An 18,845-nucleotide genomic window follows, 5' to 3' on the forward strand; every position below is an offset into this window, starting at 1 on the left:
CAATCTTCATCTCATTTCTGATTTATCATTGTTTGACTTTGACTTTCAATGTCATTTGGTCAATACATATGGATTGGTACATCTTATTGCACTTTATGCATTGTGATCTTTCCATTTTCATTATCCATTCTCCATCTCTTTCTTCTTCTTCTTCTTTCTTTTTGATCAATGAGTTGAAGGTTGATAAGTTAGCATTGATTAGGGAGACTTAATCTTCCTTGATTCAAATCTAATTCATCTTGATCAATTGATCAAGTGAATGGATTTGCATTAAGGATAGGTTGTTTTCTAAATCATGCAAAAGGCTTAAACCAATACAAGATCAATTCTCATTTTCTTTTTGGCATGGCAAGTTGTTGGAACTTGGTTCACTAATCAAGACTTCTAACTTGTGTTGTTGCCTACATTATTATTGACCGGCCTAAGATAGTTGTGACTTCTACATAAGTCCAATTACGATTGCTTAACATAGCGCTAAATTTGCCTTATGGCACACTAACTACTAACACTAACTATTGACAATTAACCTTTACTTTTTGCTCTTTACTTTTATGCAATTTACTATTCTTGCACATATTATCCATTTGCTTTTCTCTTTGCTCACTTGAGCACATGTTTATATTAATGTCATTTGCCTTTTGCTCACTTGCGCACATAATTGTGTATATATTATTGTGCTTGTAATTTGTTTTGATTATTGTGAACCAAATGCAAAGAAATGGACTTAGTTTCTAGGACTTTCCCTATGCAAAGAATGGAGAAATGGACTTAGATTCTAGGACTTTCCTTATGCAAAAATTGGAGTAAAAGGACCTTAATGATGAAGATGGGTTAGAAGGACCAAAGCTTTAAACTCTCTCTTGTCCATTTTTGATTTGCTTCATGGAACTTTTGATGTGTGTGCTTTTATGCTAGGGGATTCTATGAGAGCTCAAATTGGAGAAGCCATTGCCATGTTCATCCAAAGTGAAGGACAAGATACCTTGGGGATCTCCTAAGAGACATGTTTGATTGCTTATGCTTTGTGATTGCTTATTCCAAAGGATGGGAGCTACTTGGATCATCAATATGATCTCAAGAGAGGAACTCCTATTGTGGTTTTGTTTCTTTATCCCTTTCCTTTTGTTTTACTTAGGACTTAGCTCTCCTTCTTCTTCTCTCCACTCTATCCCAAGCCAAAACTTTTGTGCAAACATTTAACATTTGTTTTCAACATTAGAAACCTAAGCCTTATGCTTTTGACTTTCAAACTTTCTTTTCATAATACTTATTTTGAATTGAATCTTTAAGTCAACTTTGACCATTTTTGTATATACTTCTAATTGGTAAATATAACCCATTCAAATTTCTTTTTGTGGTTCCAATGGCCACTTTCTTAATCAAATATTTCATAACCTTTAGCTATTAGGTTTGAGTTATCTTGGTGGTAGATGTAATACTCACCTGTATCCTTGGTGATGGACAATGAGCCTTCCATGTTTATTATAGGGTTAACCCCTCCCTAGCATGTTGAAGCTATCCTCACATGGTGGATTTGGGGTTTTGGTTGAGTTTTCTCCCTTTGATAACTAAAGACCTTAAGGCTTTTGGACCAATCAATTTACCAACTTGTTTTTTTTTTAGATTTTTACCCTGAACTACGAGGTTTTGATCCTAATCTTTTTGTAAGATGGTACGTAGGCAATGGGTTTATCCATCCAAACACAAAATGTAAATAAATTTGTATATTCTCTTCTCATCTCTTCAATCATGTTTGCACAAACAAATTTTCACAAAACAACAACCTTACAACAAGTATGAAAAGGGCTCCCTAGGAGTACCTAGGATGTTTTGGGTGCCTAACACCTTCCCATTACATAACCAACCCCCTTACCCAGATCTCTGTTTCTCTTTTACTAGTTTTTGTTAAAACTTTTAGGTTTTTGTTCGCTTTCTAACCATTCCTTTGGATAAATAGAAGTGCGGTGGCGACTCGACTTGTATGGTTTACCTTGGATTTAGTCAATATTTATAATGGTAACGAATACCCTGCTACAGAAAGTGGCGACTCTGCTGGGGACTGTGCCTCAGTGGGTTTTGCCTATTTTTCATATTTGTTGTATTGTATTATTTTATGACATATTTTTGTGCAATTTGGGATTACTGTATTGTATGTAATGATTGATTTGCTTGATATTAATTCCTTGTGTGCTTGGTGATCTTTGTGAGATGAGTTCTATACCCGGACTCGAGTGCACTTAGGATAGGAGAATGGCATAGTCTTGTTGACTTGTGTGGAGTTATTCCTTAGCAAGTTGACCTGCAAGTCCATTCACTTGGTGGAGGTCATGTTGGGATTAATAATGTCACACAAGTAAGTTGTGGTTAGACATTACCCTTTCCAATATAGACCTTAGAAGCCAAGGACCTTAGTTTACCAAGCCCATCTTGGCCTATTCTTAGGATGTAGTACGAAAGTTGTTCAAGCGTAAGATTTGATACGATTGTTATGCGATACTACACTCATAAGAGTCTCTCTTGAGAATATTTTTGGAATACGAGTAGTCGTTTCTCTGATAATATCCGAAAGATGGGATGATGACAATGGGAAACTCTTGTAGAACATGTTTGACAGGTTTAAACCTTAGTACATTCCCTTTGGGTAGTTCTTAACCGAGACTCCATGCTCGTGACTTGCAACAAACCCTTGATTCACGGTTGATCCGTTCATGTATCCTTAATATCAATGGAACTTGGGTGTTGATAAGGTGTAAACCATAATCCACAAAAATGGATGATTGATATTAAGGATGATATGATCCATCCCATGACCTTTGTTTGGTGTGCTTTGCTTGATCCTTGAGTGTGCTTTGCTCCATCCCATACCTATTCTAGACCAGTTGTCGTTCAGTGGTTTAGAGAGTATTCCTACTTCTCAAGAGATAGCAGACATGTTGCACATAGATGAATCTCTAGTTGGTGCTCATATGACTACCAAAGGTGGAATTCAAGGTCTCCCTTCTGAGTTCCTCATCGCTCAAGCTATTGTGTATGGGAAGGCCATGAGTGAGGATGCCTTTGAGGCCCTATTTGTACTTCTCATCTATGGGGTGGTATTGTTCCCCAACATCGATAAGTTTATGGATGTGAATGCTATTTGGATCTTCTCTACTCTTAATCCCGTTCCGACTCTGTTGGGTGATACCTATTTCTCTTTGCATATGAGGAATGCAAAGGGTGGTGGCGCCATTGTATGCTGTTTGCCCCTGTTGTATAAGTGGTTTATTTCTCACTTACCGTAGACGGTCGCCTTCAAGGAGAACAAGGGACGTCTACGGTGGTCCACGACACTTATGTCTCTCACTAATGATGATATCTCTTGGTATAACCGTGTGTATGATGGTGTGCAGATTATTGACTCTTGTGGTGAATTCTCCAATGTACCTCTTCTTGGTACATGTGGTGGGATTAACTACAACCCTGTTTTGGCACGTCGTCAGCTTGGGTTCCCCCTGAAGGATAAACCCAATAACATTCTGTTAGAGGGTGTGTTCTTCCAGGAGGGTAAAGATCCCTAAAGCTTGAAGGGCAGAATGTTCCGCGCTTGGCCCAAGATTCATAGGAAAGGAAGGAAGGAGTTGGGTCCTAAGAATTGTGTTGCTATGGAGCCATACACTGCTTGGGTTAGGAAGAGAGCGTCTGAGTATCTCATGCCTTACGAGTATCCGATACCTACACCTTTGGTTATGGTTGGGCCTTCAACCCTCCCTAACCAAGGAGTAGAGGAGTTGAGAGACGAAGACTGATCACGTGCTTGGATCCGTGAAAGGGAGGAGTTGCTTCAGCAGATCAAGGAGAAGGATGCTTTGATAGAGTTCCTCGAACATCAGGTTATTGATGATCCTGATGATGCATGGACTTCTCTACTTCCTCAATCTTCCAGGTTTTGGAAGAGGAAGTATGATCGACTCGCCAAAGAGAAAGCAGATATGGAGGCAGCCTACGAGAGGGAGGTGAGGAGGCTTCGTGCATCTTATCTTCCTGTGTCCAGAGCTTTGGATGATTGTTTCTAGGGATCCATAGGATGATTATTTTCCTTTTCTCTTGTATATGATTGACAATACCGTACTTCTCTTCCCCGATATTATTTGATGAGATGTTTCCATATGTGATAAATGTTTAATATTTCCAAAAATTTGCAAATAGAACTCTAAAGTTCCTTTGAAAATAAAAGAAAAAAATCATATGCAGAAGCATTGCATGCATCATGTGCATAAGCAGGTTTTGTTCCCGACTTCTTGTCCTATGGTCTAACTCTGTGTTCTTCATTTATTTCAAAGACAAGCTGACTCACCGGTATTACACCAGAGTCAACATTTCAAGACTGATGGATCATCTGGAACAAGAGAACCGCGAACTGAAAGAGGAAGTGGCCAGATTAAGTGCCTTGATGGAGTCATTCTTGGCTGCCCAAAGCCAGTCTTCTCCAACACCTTTAACTCCTCCCCAGAGGACAGTCATTTCTGAGATTGTCTCCTCGACTGTGCCTGCAGCCAGTACACACTTTGCTCCAACGGCCATGCCAGCCGGATTCCCGTGGGGGATGCCTCCCAATTTCATACCCGAGGGTCCTGCTCCTACCTTTGCTTCTATACCGGCACCTAGCCCGGTCCTTGCTGTTCCTCCTCTTGTCATGCATACTATGCCCAGGATAGACGACACCATCTATCATTCTGAACCATCTGAAGGCCCAGATGTCTATGAGAAGATGGACACTATGAACGATCAATTTCTTAAGCTTCGCAAGGAATTGAAAACTCTTAGAGGAAAGGATCTTTTCGACAAGTCTGCTGCCGAACTCTGCTTGGTTCCTAATGTGAAGATCCTTGTGAAATTCAAGGTCCTTGACTTTGAAAAATACAAAGGAAATACTTGTCCTCTCAGCCACCTGGTCATGTATGCCAGGAAGATGTCGACTCAGACCGACAACGACCAATTGCTCATCCACTACTTTCAAGACAGTCTGTCTGGTGCCGCTCTGCGTTGGTACATGGGTTTAGACAGTGCGAACATCTGATCCTTCAACGATCTTGGCGAGGCCTTCGTCAAGCAGTACAAGTACAATGTGGATATGGCTCCCGATAGGGATCAATTGAGGGCTATGTCCCAGAAGGACAAGGAAACGTTTAAAGAGTACGCTCAGAGGTGGCGAGAGTTGGCAGCACAGATCGTGCCCCCGCTGGAGGAGAAAGAGATGACCAAGATATTTTTGAAGACCTTAAGTTCTTTTTATTATGAGCGGATGATTGCTAGCGCTCCTTCTGACTTCACCGAAATGGTGAATATGGGGATGCGTCTAGAAGAAGGGATTAGAGAAGGATGTCTGACCAGAGAAGAAGGCGCTTCTACCAAACGTTATGGGTTGTTTGTGTAACACCCCAAAATTTGCCCTCCTCATTCATGCATTCATTTAGCATTTCATATTGCATTTTATCATGTCAATCAGAATTAGATCCAAGAAACTTTTAAAAAAAAAATAAAAAAAATAAAAAAAAACGAAAAAAAAAAATATACAAAAAAAATAAATAAATAAAAATAATAATAAAAAAATAAATAAAATATAATAGAAAAAACTTGGACTTGGACCTCTCTCATTTGAGCCCACAAAGCCATGAAAATCAGGTTATAAAAGAGGGAGATCAGACAGAAAAAGGAAGGGAAGCAAAATACTCTGAGGTTTCCTTGAAACAAAACCCTTGACAAAACCTAGAGAGAAACCTGACAGAGAACTCAGAGCAACCCCCAGGCAGCTCTGAAAAATTCAATCTGACTCACACACTTTCATCTCACGCAAACCCTAACATTGCCTTGCAAACCCAGCCGTGCCATTTGATTTCAACCGGTCTCTCCCATCAGGTTTGCCTCATTCCCATGATTTTATGCTCTTAATTTGGATCATCTGAATGTATGAGGTATGATGGATGAATTTCATTATGTTTTTTCCCACGGGTTTAATTATGCATGAATGGGTGAAACCTATGCCTTGAATGTTTAATCACATGATTTCTGAAATGTATGCCACAGGGTTTGAGGTTTCTGAAACCATATTGTTATCCATGAAAAAAATGCTTATCGTGTTTCACTAACCCTTTTGTTGAGTTTTTGTGAGGGCTCACAGACTCTTGCAGAGATGGTTTGCGTGATTTTCCCACTCTATTTGTGGGATACACCCTGGAGGTTCATTCCGATTACCTGTACTGACTCACCTTTCTTTGATGGCATCAGCTTGGGAGATCCCTGGGTTTCTTACTCCTTTAATTGCTGTTACTTCGGATCTTTATCCGTGTGGTACTTTTACCTCTTTTCCGCATTTTATCGCTTTCTTAGCTGGAAGACCTCGATAGGAGGCATTTGTTTTCTTTTGTTTATTTACTTCTGAGCCCCATGCTGGTAGATTTACTTTATACATGTTTGTTTTGTATGTGTTCGTATCCCTGCAGGTAGCGCGGTTCCTTCGTCAAGGACTGCCTTTTTGCCCTTGAGCATCCCAAACCCTAAAACCTAAAGCAACACGTTAACTCCTTCTACTATAGGCGAGTAAGTCTCCAAAGGTCGAGCATCCGGTAGATTGCGTAGTGACGTCGTTCGTCCAAAACCCAATCCATAACCCCATAGTTAGCCGAACCACGTTTTGCTCTGATTCTCAGGCCAGATGAGATACGTAGGCATAAGACGCGATGTCTTAGCGAGCACAATTACCCTTAACCCCTAGGTAGCCGAGCTACGAAGACTCTGATTCTCATATTCAGATGAGATACGTATGTAGTGGATGCGACATCCGCGCGAGTCATTTTCATTTAACCCCCTTTTTTTAGTAAATAACACATTAGATAAACCCACACCCTTTAGACAAGAACTACAAAAATGGATCCCGTAGAGTACTACGGATGCGTAGGGGTGCTAATACCTTCCCTTCGTATAACTGACTCCCGAACCCAAGATTTGGTTGCAAGACCCCGTCTTGTCCTTTCCTTTTTCAGGTTTACTTCGAGCGTTTCCTTTCCCTCCTTTGGGATGAATAACGCACGGTGGCGACTCTTCTGTCTTTTTCTTTCGCCGGTTGTTTTTTCGCGCACTGTATTTTTCAGGTTGCGACAGCTGGCGACTGAAAGAAGTTGACCTCTTGCTGGTCCATCTTCCCTAAGCGAGTCCCTCCTAGCTTGTGTGATTTCTTGTTTATTGAGTGTTCATGCTTTTGTACATTTATTTGCTTACCTGCTTGCATGCATCTGTTTTATCTGTTGGATCTGTTTGTTTGTTTGTTGGGATGGGGTGTTCTATGAGAGATAAGCCCATTACCCAGGCTTGAGTGTACACACAGGTTTTAGAGTGGATAATCATAAGGCTTGCGTGGCATGTTGCTACGTTAAGTCGTTCGTGAAGAACCACACCCAGACGAGGTTTCTTTTGGATATATTATGTCTTACGGGTGTTCCGTAACGGCAGGATGTTCCTCTAGAAATCGTCGACTCTGGTGACCATTTCCCGAGAACTCAGTTGAGGCCTCTCCTCCGAGACGTGATTATGTTAGCTCTGGTGGGCGCATTCTCGCTGCTCAATCCGAGGATCCCGAGACTGGGAACTTGCTATTGGGATGTCCTGTTGAGGGGAGTCAATGGAGGTCTTTTGTCCCGTAATAATACCAAACCTTCAGTGGTAAACGTATTATTCGCGACTGAAGGGCTGAAGCTGACGAACTTCTGTTCTTAGAACCTACCAGTGAGGGGCGGGCTAAATTCAGGAAACCTTAACCTCCAACCAACCCGGTTTTCTGGAGCAGAGTTTTGGTCTTGTATTATATTCCTTAGTGAATTTCTCTCCAGGCAGTGCAACCTGACAGATGTTCAAGCGGATCCATCAATTCTGATTGACATGCCTTTGCATTGCATAACATCATCTGCATATTTGCATCCAACATCTCATGCTTATTCATTTTCAGGGTATTCCCTTTCAAAACGGGGGTGCCTTAAAACTGAACAAGCAGTGCATCGCATACCATGCTGTAAGACCCCAATTTTGGCCCTAAGATCCCTCATGGCCCATAACATATCATATCATGGCCTCAAGGATCATTGCATGCCCTAGTTTCCCTCCTAGTAGGTGGTTGCCTTGTGGGTTGTTTCTTGATCACCAAGCATACTTTGCATTTGTATATCTTTGCCTTTCATATGTTTACTAACCAAAAAGTACAAAAATATTGTCAGTCTAACCTTGTTGCTTGCAGCTGAAGCAATCATCAGCAATTAGGTCAAAGACAGTCAACAGTCAGTCAAAGCAGTGGATGGTGGCCATTCTTGCAGAATTTGGGCACCATGATCAATAATCAAGAGTTCATATATCTTGGGACATCATTTGAAGTCAAGTTCTCAAGGAATTAGGGTTTGGAATTCATCATAAATGCTCCAGTCATCCAAAACCCTAGAAAAGTCAAACTTGGTCAACTGTTGATTTAATCAATGATTTGATGGATAGAATTGATTTGAAGGAGCTCATTCATGCTTGTATAAGCCTCATCTATCATGTCAAACCTCATCATGGAAGAATTTGAAGTAGAATCAGAAATTTCCCAAAATAGAAAGTGGACCTGTAATTTCAACTGCCAAAAATGGAAACTTCTTGATCCTCAACTTACATCTTGATACAAGCTCCAAATGAATTTTTTCCCAACATGAAAGTTGAAGATCTTGTTCTCCCATTTTCAAAAAGTCCAAGAACTCTCAAATCCCATGTGTGGTTGTCAAGATATGATCAATTCAATTTCAGAAATTTTTGAACTTCAAAGAGCCATATCTCTCAAACCATAAGGCCAAATTTGGTGGGGTTTTTTCCTACAAACCATATTTTTCATCCCCTTTCCAAAAATATAAATTTCATTCACCAAAACCCTACCATTCAAAATGGCATTTTTTGACCTTTTCCATTAAAAATCAAAGTTTGACCAAACTTTGACTTTTTGATTCATTGACTTTTTCTCACTTTGGCCAATTGGGAGATGTTTAGAATCATATTTGAAACTTGTTCCAATTCCAAACTCATGTTCATACCACCATTACACCACCATTTTGGATTAAAATGCAAATTTGACAAAATGTGCAATTGGCTTCACATAAACCAAAACAAGGACAGCATTTCATGTACAACCAAAAACAGCAATTTGTTTGGTCCTTGGCAGTCTGATTCAAGGCCCAACCGTGCATAATTCACACTCCCATATTCACTTGAACAAAACTTAGCAATAGGCAAATCATTTCATTAAGGATAATCCACCTTAGCATGTGATTAAGTGAGCTTAAACAGTCACATATAAGTGCATTCTCTGCTCATTTGAAACCCTAGAATCACAGCCTACCAACCAGAAAACACACTTCCTCTCATTCTTGCAACTTTGCTCAAGCACGATTTCTGCTCAAAATCATCAAAGACCACAGGAACCCTTGGTATTTTCCTCAATTGCTAACATCTTTGAAGCATTCTCAACATTCTTTGGGTGACTGTGAACAAAGGAAAGGCAGCTGCTACATCAACCCCTTCCAATGGCAAAATTCGAACCAGTTTGTTTCAAGCTAGTTTGAGCAAAAGACCTTCAAGAATCCTTCAGCATTGACCATAATCTACCTCTGTTTGAGCTGGAATCATCCAAAACATCACTGTTGCACGAATTTCTTCAAATCAAGTAAGGTTTTCGACCAACCCTTTTCTCATAACTTTACTATGCCATGTGTAGTTTCAATGTTGCTGAGCATTATGAAATTTGAATCATGTCAAATGGTTAATTATACTGTGAGATATATGGATTTCCATTTTGGTGCTCAAGTATGTTTTCAGTCGATTAGCTTTATTGATGATGATTACATGAAAACTATGTGTGGAATATACATGCTGGATGAATGCTGATGAGATTGCAATGCTTACTTTTTATTTCTGGACATTTTGGATTTTCGAGTTCATGAATGATGAAGCTAAATGTTGTTCTGTTTTGAAAACCCTAAGACTCATTTCCAGAAATTCCTGATTGTGTTGATTTGTTGTTTATGATGTGGTTACAAGAAGAATGTTATCATTGCCATGCTGTGTGTTTGATTCAATTCAAAAGTTGTTGTTTGATGATGAATGAGGATGAATGAATGTTGCTGCTATGATGAATCCTGTTATTTTCCCAGAAAAATCCAGCTTCATAGATGCATGTGTATTGGCTGCTGCTATTGTTCATGTTGCATGATATCATCATTTCTAATGCCATGTTAGTTGTTTGTCTGTTGGAATTTCAATTGATGATGATGTTGATGAACCAAATGTTGAATGCCTTGCTGTGCTAAAACCCTAGGGTTTCTAAAACCAGAACTTTGAACTTCATTGGCCAGCTGCACTGTTCCATTGGCCATCAGCCAATGAGAACATTTCGTTCTCCATGCCCAAAACGCACAGTTTTGTTAAGTGACACGCATATTACAACTTTGCCACGCTGACCCTTGTTTGACTATGCATTTGTTCATGTTTTGTTCCAATTATGTCTCAACTTCCACAATTCATATTTAATTCATTTCAACTCCAAAAAATATGAGATTTTTTCCATGATGTTCATAAATGTGTCTAGTATTTGATTATGATTTTTAATTAATTTTTCATTGGCTGGATTTTAATTGATAATTGATATCTTGACATGTATGCCAAATTGATACATTGTGCCATTCCTTTTGTGAAATACTCATGTTGCATCCTTTGCCCCTGAAATTTTTTGTGATGAAACTAGACTCATTCATCTTCATTTTGGTATAAAGGTTGTGCATTTATCATTTGTGGTTTGCTAGATATGAATTTTTGAACTAGGGTGTGACAATTTGTGTCACACCAATGATATGCAAATGTATGATTTTTGTTCACATGTCTCCTGGCCTCCAAACAACTTGAAATTTTGCATGAATGATCTATCACATGTCTAGTTTGTGTATGAATTTTCTTGGAATTAATGATGCTGTTTTCCATTTATTTGAGAATTTTCTTCCATGCTTAGTCATTTGTTGACTTTTTGTGATACATGTTGCCAAATCCTTTGTGAAATTCTCAAATCTTATTGTATGATCATGAAATTTCATATGTGATAACTAGACATCTTGAGCTTTGCATTGGTGTTAATCTCATTCATTTCTCATCTGTTTTCAAATTGATATGATTTTTTGAAGTTGACCCATGTTTGTTGACCTTCATTGTGCATACTTGAAAATGTGTTGACTTCTTGATTTTAATTGACTGCCTTCCTCTCATCCAAATGCCATGAAATTTGACATGCTTGCCATGCTAGATGTTAGGATTGAGTGTGATTTATTTGATAATTTTTGAGAATGTTTGGGTTGAATTTTGAATGAAGTCTTGCTGTTGACCTATTTGTGCTTCTTATTGCCATGCTTTGTATTGTTTTGTGTATAAAATGATATTGATGCATGATTTGATTGTGAATCCAATTGAGATTGCTTTTAAATGTTTGAACATGAATTGGGTTGACCTTCCTTTGCTGTTTGACTTTTTTCTTTCATCTTTGACCCTAGGCTAGTCCTAGTGGTCTTTTGAGCTTACAATTGAGCTATTGTTTCAGGTTAAGCACCAATGCCTCAAAGATCATTCAAATTTGATTGAGTTGGATTATATGTTGTGCTAACCCTTGTTTTGTAGGTGTGACTCATATGAGTTTGGATTTGTGCCTTGGCACCTCTGTTTATGGTTGACTGTTGTTTATCCATTTCTTTTGGTTGGAATTGTTGACTTGTTTACTAATAAGTTTGACTTTTTCAGGTACACTTTAGTTGCTTTAGTTGCTTGCTTTGCTATTTAGCATTTGCTTTGAGGTATAAACCTTTCTTCTTCATGTAGTCTGGAGACCCGGTCTGTTATTTGACCGGGCAAACTGTCTGAAGTCCTCCTTAAGAGGCAATGCTTGTGTGTGTTTAAATTTGTCCCAAGCAGGAAAAGTCCTTCAAGTAAGGCAATTGGTGGAAGGTAGGGATAAGTAATCTATCCCCCACTATTCAGTGTGTCCTCTCTTTGCTCCCATTACCTGGTTGAAGCATTGAGATAAATACCCAAGATCTAATCGAGTCAATAATGTGGAGAGAGTTCCTACTTTCTGAACTCCCACACTTTCTTTGATGCTCTCTCTGATCTGAGATAGAAGCAATGAGGCACACCCCTCATCTCCTTTTCATCTGCTTCACCTTAGCCTCAATGGCAAGGTTAAGAGCGACTCTTACCTATTACAGTGGACTTTCATAGTCAAACCCTCTTGTGTGAGCCCCCTTGTCTTGGCTATAGAGTGTGTTGTTTGATATTCATTGATTGACTGATTACTTCATATGCACTTGCTTGCTTGTATGTTATGCATTTATCATCATCAATTGCCATTAATGCATGATCATCTCATTTGCTTTTGTGATGCTATTATTGTTGTTTGCCCATTGAGGACAATTGTAAGTCCATTGCTTTGGCATTTGCTCCTATGATATGGAAGGATAGAGTGTAAGACCTCATTGGTCACTCATATCTTCTGTTGCTTTGTTTGTATGTGAGGATACAGTTATAAGTCCCTGTAAGTTGGCATCTGTTGTCCTATGATCATAATTTGATCTGCTTGATTTGTATGTGAGGTTGCAGTTATAAGTCCCTGTAAGTTGGCATCTGCTTTCCTGTGATCATAGTTTGTTTTATCTGTTTGTATGAGAGGTTGCAATTATAAGTCCCTGTAAGTTGGCATTTGCATTCCTGTGATCATATTGTTGCTTTTGTTCTTGTATGTGAGGATCCATTGTAAGTCCCTGTAATGTGGCTTTGGTTTTCCTGTGATCATCCGTGGAGTTAACCTAAGTCCAGATAGATTGGCAGTTGACTTTCGTGTTTCATCTCTTGTTTTCTTCTGAGGAGATTAGTGTAAGACCATTGAGTGGCCTCTGATATCCCATTTTGTTTTAGGAGATTGGTATAAGACCATTGATTGGCATCCGGTATCCGCCTTTCTTTGCTTTGTTTGTTTATTATTATCCAGTGCCATTCCAAAGGACGCACTTGAATCATCTCCTATATGATTTCAAGAAGTGAACCTTCTAAGAAGTTTTACAATTCATCTTCATCCATTCATCCTCATTATGTCCTAAACCTTTTCACACTTTGATTTCAAACTTGACATAGATATTGTGCAAACTTCCTCATGTTTTCAAATTTAAAAACCTGGACCCCAAGTCCTTGACCTTTTTTCAAACTCATTTCATAATACTTCTTTTGAATCAATCTTAATCATACTTTGACTTCATTTTCATAATCACAATCAATTAACTTCACTCATTCACTTGTTTTGGCTTTGTCCATTGTTAATCTTTTCACATTAGCCATAGGTTTCAATTATCATTGTGGTTGATGTAAATCTTGCCTATCCTTAGTGAGTCGACAGTAAGACTTCCGTACTGAAAACAGGGCTAACCCCTCTTGTACGTCGAAGCTATCCTCGCATGGTGGATGTTGTTTTTTGGTCGAGTGTTCTCCCATTGATAATGAAAAGCCTCAGTGCTTGTGTTTAAAACTGAATCCACCAACTTTTGGAAATCTTTTAGCCGAACTACGGCGTTTTGATCCTTACCTTTGATGGAAGGTACGTAGGCAGCGGGTTCATCCGTTCAAACACAAAAACACAAAAATAACTAACTTGTATATTCTTTTCTCATCATCCCAATCATGTTTGCACAATCTTTATGTCATAACAAATAACAATTTAGCATAACAAGTGTGAAAAGGGCTCCCTAGGAGTACCTAGGACGTAGTGGGTGCCTAACACCTTCCCATTGCGTAATTTACCCCTTACCCAGAATCTCTGATCTTTTTATTAGTTTTCTACGTGTAAAACTTCTTAGGCTTTTGTTCGCTTTTTAGCCAGTCCTTTGGATAAATAAAAGTGCGGTGGCGACTCGAAATTTCAATGTATCTCTTGCTTATGATTTAATCGATAGATCATATAGCGACGAATACACCGCTACAGAAAAGTGGCGACTCTGCTGGGGACAAACAAAACCAGAATCTCTGGTTGGTATTGCCTACTTTTCACCCTTGTTGTGCTATATTATTATTTGTCATTTGACATATTTTTGTACAATTTGGGATCACTGTATTGATTGTAATGTGTGAATTGCTTGATATACATTTGCTGTTTGCTTTGGTGATCTGTGAGATGAGTTCTATACCCGGACTCGAGTGCTCTCTAGGATAGGAGAATGGCATAGTCTTGTTGACTGGTGTGGAGTATTCCTTAGCCAGTTGACTTGCGAGCCCATTCACTTGGTGGAGGTCATGTTGAACTAATAATGTCACACAAGTTATTTGTGGTTAGGCATTATTCTTTCAATCATGTTCCGCAGAAGCCAAGGACCTTAGTTTACCAAACCCATCTTGGCCTATTTTTAGGACCGTAGTGCGGAGGTCGTTCAGATGTCAGTTCTGATACGATTGTTACGCGATACTACACTCATGAGAGTTTCTCTTGAGAATATTCTTGGAATACGAGTATTCGTTCCTCCGATAATATTCGAAAGATGGAACGATGATTATGGGAACCTCTGATAGAACATGTCTGGCAGGTTTAAACCCTAGTACACTCCCTTTGGGTGGTTCTTAACCGAGACTCCATGCTCGTGACTCTCAACAAACCCGTGATTCGTGGTTGAGTCGTTCAAACATTGTTAATATCAATGGATCCCGGATCAGGTGTAAAACCTAAAATCCACCAAAGCGGCTGGTTGATATTAAGAATGTTGGAACCGGTTCATGTACCGTTAATATCAATGGAACTTGGGTGTCGATAAGGTGAAAACCTAAATCCACCAAAATGGATGATTGATATTAGGGATACATAGAGCTTTCCCACGACCTTTGTTTGGTGTGCTTTGCTTGATCCTTGAGTGTGTTTGTTGCATTCATACATTCACGCATTCATCCGCATTCATGTCATCAGAAAAAAAAAAAAGAAATTTTTCAAGGAACTCAAAGGAGTTTATTTGCAAAAATTTTCAAAACATGAAAAAACCGGGAATTTTTTTTTTTCACCTGATATATCTGATGAGATATTTTCATGTATGATCAAAATGCTTAAGATTTCAAAGTTTGCAAATAAAACCCTCGGGTTCCTTTGATATAAAAACAAGCATGTGCATAAACACTTCATGCATCATTTGCATAAACAGGTGTTTTGTTCCGGTCTCCCGTCCTGTGGTCTGACCCTGCGATCTTCATTTATTTTGAAGACGCACTTTGCCGGTATTATACCAGAGCCAACTCTGCCAGATTGATGGATCATCCTGAGCAAGAGAATTGTGAATTCAGAGAGATTTTGCCAGACCATGTACTGTTGATGGATTTATTCCTGTTGATGGATTTATTCCTGTTGATGGATTTATTCCTGGTTAACCAATCCCGGGCTGGCATTGGCCACTGTTCTGGGGTACATAATGAGCATGGTTTATTCAAGTGGAGGATTCATCCATGCTGATCAACCTGAAGAGGAAGCTGCTGCTATCATTGAAGAAGAAGATGCAGAAGATTTGAACAATTTCATCATACCTGGTGGTGTCTGCCACAATTGGGTCGCTGTGGATGTTCCTACGGTCATTCATAAGTCAGCATGATTTGTTCATTTTGTTTAAAAACCCTTTTCCCATGCCAAAAGGAGAAGTGATGACATTGTTGGCAGCATTTAATACAATGATGTTTTCATTCAATTAATGCATTGTCAAACATTTGTTTTTCCATTTATTTTCACTTTTTGCTTTTGCATGAAATCAGTGATCACAAAAAACCATGAAAAACAAAAACAACATTTTGCATCTGCATCAATGATTTGCTTGTTTAAATTCTGAAGTTTTTCTTAACCAGAATCATTATGCAGGGATTTCTAAACCCATTGAACATAATGATCCAACGCCATCTCCCAATCTTGAAGTCCTTGTATCTGGGGCAGAGGAAGATGATGTTGAAGGGGATTCCTGATGAGATTACCCGCCTTCTTGAGCACAAAAGGAGCTCATTCAGCTGTATCATGAAAATCAGCTAGACAGTTAAACTGGGGATTACAAAAAAAAAAAAAAAATCAAAAAAAATCAATCAAAGAAAAAAAAGAAAAGAAGAGGGTGAAAAAGATGAAAAATCAAAAATCAGCAAAATTTTTTCAAGATTTCTTCAAAAGAAAAAAAAAAGAAAATTATACCCTCAAGTCCCTAGTTGACTGATGCTGAATGGATTCAGAGTCGTTATGACCAATTGAATTTGATTGAAGAAAAACGATTAACTGCCATGTGTCATGGTTAGTTATATCAGCAGAGAATGAAGAAAGCATTTGATAAGAAGGTCAAGCCTCGTGTGTTCCGAGAAGGAGACCTCGTGCTCAAGAAAGTTTTGTCTTTCGCGCCCGATTCCAAGGGCAAGTGGGCTCCAAACTACGAGGGTCCATATGTTGTTAAGAGAGCCTTTTCAGGCGATGCTTTGATGCTTACAACAATGGATGGGGAGGATTTCACTCGTCCTGTGAATTCAGATGCAGTTAAGAGATACTTTGCCTAAAAAAAAAAGTATATGCAAATGAAAAAAACAAAAAAAAACAGAATAGCTCGCTAAGTTGAAAACCCGAAAGGGCGGCTTAGGCAAAAATGAGCGTCTCGGTGGAAAACCCGCAAGGGTAATTCAGGCAAAAATTAGAGACTTGGAAAAAAGAGATATATTTGCATCCCGCTAGATTGAGTACCTCACTCTGGGGCAATCTAGGCAAAAATTAGGGATTTGGCAAGTAACTGCATCCTGACAAGACTTTCTGGTTCATCAGTCGTCATTTCGTCAGAAGATTCTCGATTCGTCGTCAACCGAAGCTTCGGATACATCGAGATTCAAATTGGTAGAGAAAGGATCATTATGTTCAATGTAGCCCTCTTCCAATATGTATCACTGATTTCAAATTTGTACAGATCTATGGAGTCTTGCCATTTGCAGACTACCATTCTATCAAATCAATTTGAGCTTTTTATCCAATTATTTGCACTCTTATTTGTTTCAATTCAACAAATGTTTTGCATGTCTTAAATTGATAAAATGTCATTGTTTTAAAATCAAATTTTTCAAAATTTGTTGTTTTATACAAAGTGAACATTCACAAGATTGAAAGGATACTCAAGAATATCTCAGTGCTCTCCCGAGGGTGGCATGATCTCCAACAGGTAAGACATTCGTTCATATATCCTGGTTTGGTGGTATTTTCTTTCTTCAGATCTTTGTTGAGGTTGTTCCTCAAACAGAGTTGTTGTTGGGGTTGTTCCCCCAGTACAGTCGCAAGTGATATGTTGTTGAAGACTTCGTACTCTCCAGCAGCAGTTTTCCCCTAGCATGGGTGTTTTCTTGAGAAGTTTCGGTGGTTGATGGTTTGTCACCTTGGTGCCCCGTCACTTTCTCCAGTGGGTCGTATGCCCCAGACTTTATTTGTCTCCTCAGCAGTCATGAGTATAGCCATTGACTGATACTCCCCTCGGAGTCGCGAGTAGAACTGTTATTAATATCCCCACCAGGGTTGCAAGCAGAGTTGTTACCTCTTCTCCCCATGCAGTGTGCCAGCAGGATTTGTCTGTTTCCTCAGCACGTTTGTTTTCTTTTGAAGACTTGGTAGGTCAGTGGTTTGATACCCGGTACATTACCCTTTCCCCGATAAAGTCGTCCGTGGATTTGTTGCTATCTCTCCATCAGAGTTTTTTCTCTTCAGCAGAGTAGGATTTATTTTCCTATTCAGTGTTTGTTTGGGCTGACATCCCAATATTTCAATCATCTTTTCCTCAGCTTAGTCTGCAGAATGTTTGTTGTGGCAGTTTCGCCTGTTGAATACTCCTTCAATCCCCAGCATGGTCAGATGATGGCTCTAGCATCCAGTGAACGGATTGATTTCCTGACTGTTTGTGATCCCCAGTAGAGTGGCTTATATTGCAGAATCTACTTGTTGTGATCAATTTGATGTGTATATTCTCCCCAAGTGGAGTGGTTTATTACAGAATCTGCTTGTTTGATCTGTCCTCCCTCAGTGGCTTGTTCCCCAAGAGAGTAGCCGACAGTTTTTCCCCAGTAGAGTTGCTTATACAGTTAGATTCTATTTGGATGATGTCATTCTCCCTCAGTGGGTTGTTCCCCAGCGGAGTTATGTGGATTTGCTTCTACAGCAGTTTGTGCTTGTGCAATGCACTTGTTGTTTCTCAGTCGACACTGGGATCCCCTGCAGATATACTTTGGGATTTCTCTTGTTCCCCTACAGATTCGTCTTGGTGGTCGTTTCGCCCGTTGTGACGTTCTGTACCCTGATTGGGTTGTGTCCTGATATCTCCGATTCTCTGCTTCTTCAGCAGTACTTGCAGATCTTTGCTTTACAGCATGTGAATCTCTGCAGATTGGCTCTCCAGCTGGTTTTTTCCCCTGGAAGTATAATACCGGACGTTTTGTTCCTGAACCTGTTTGTGTTAGAATTGTCTGTTTTGTCAGCATTCATCAAACATAAATCACGCATATTCATGCATATTCATGAAACATTCAGATATTCATGTTGCATTTCTTGCCATATATCTTTTGTTTGTCGTGTCTCCTGCTATGGTGATATAGATCTCTTTATAGATCTCCCCAAGCAGATGTCGGGTGTTTAAAATCTCTCCATATAGAGTCAGCCCATAAGCAGAAAATGTCTGTCTTTTCTTCTGCAGTTCCCCACTGAGATATATCCTCGTGGATGACGGTTTCTTCCGTTTCCTCCCAACACATAT

The sequence above is a fragment of the Lathyrus oleraceus genome, chromosome 3, assembly GCF_024323335.1.
Source record: "Lathyrus oleraceus cultivar Zhongwan6 chromosome 3, CAAS_Psat_ZW6_1.0, whole genome shotgun sequence".
NCBI classification, from domain to species: domain Eukaryota; kingdom Viridiplantae; phylum Streptophyta; class Magnoliopsida; order Fabales; family Fabaceae; genus Lathyrus; species Lathyrus oleraceus.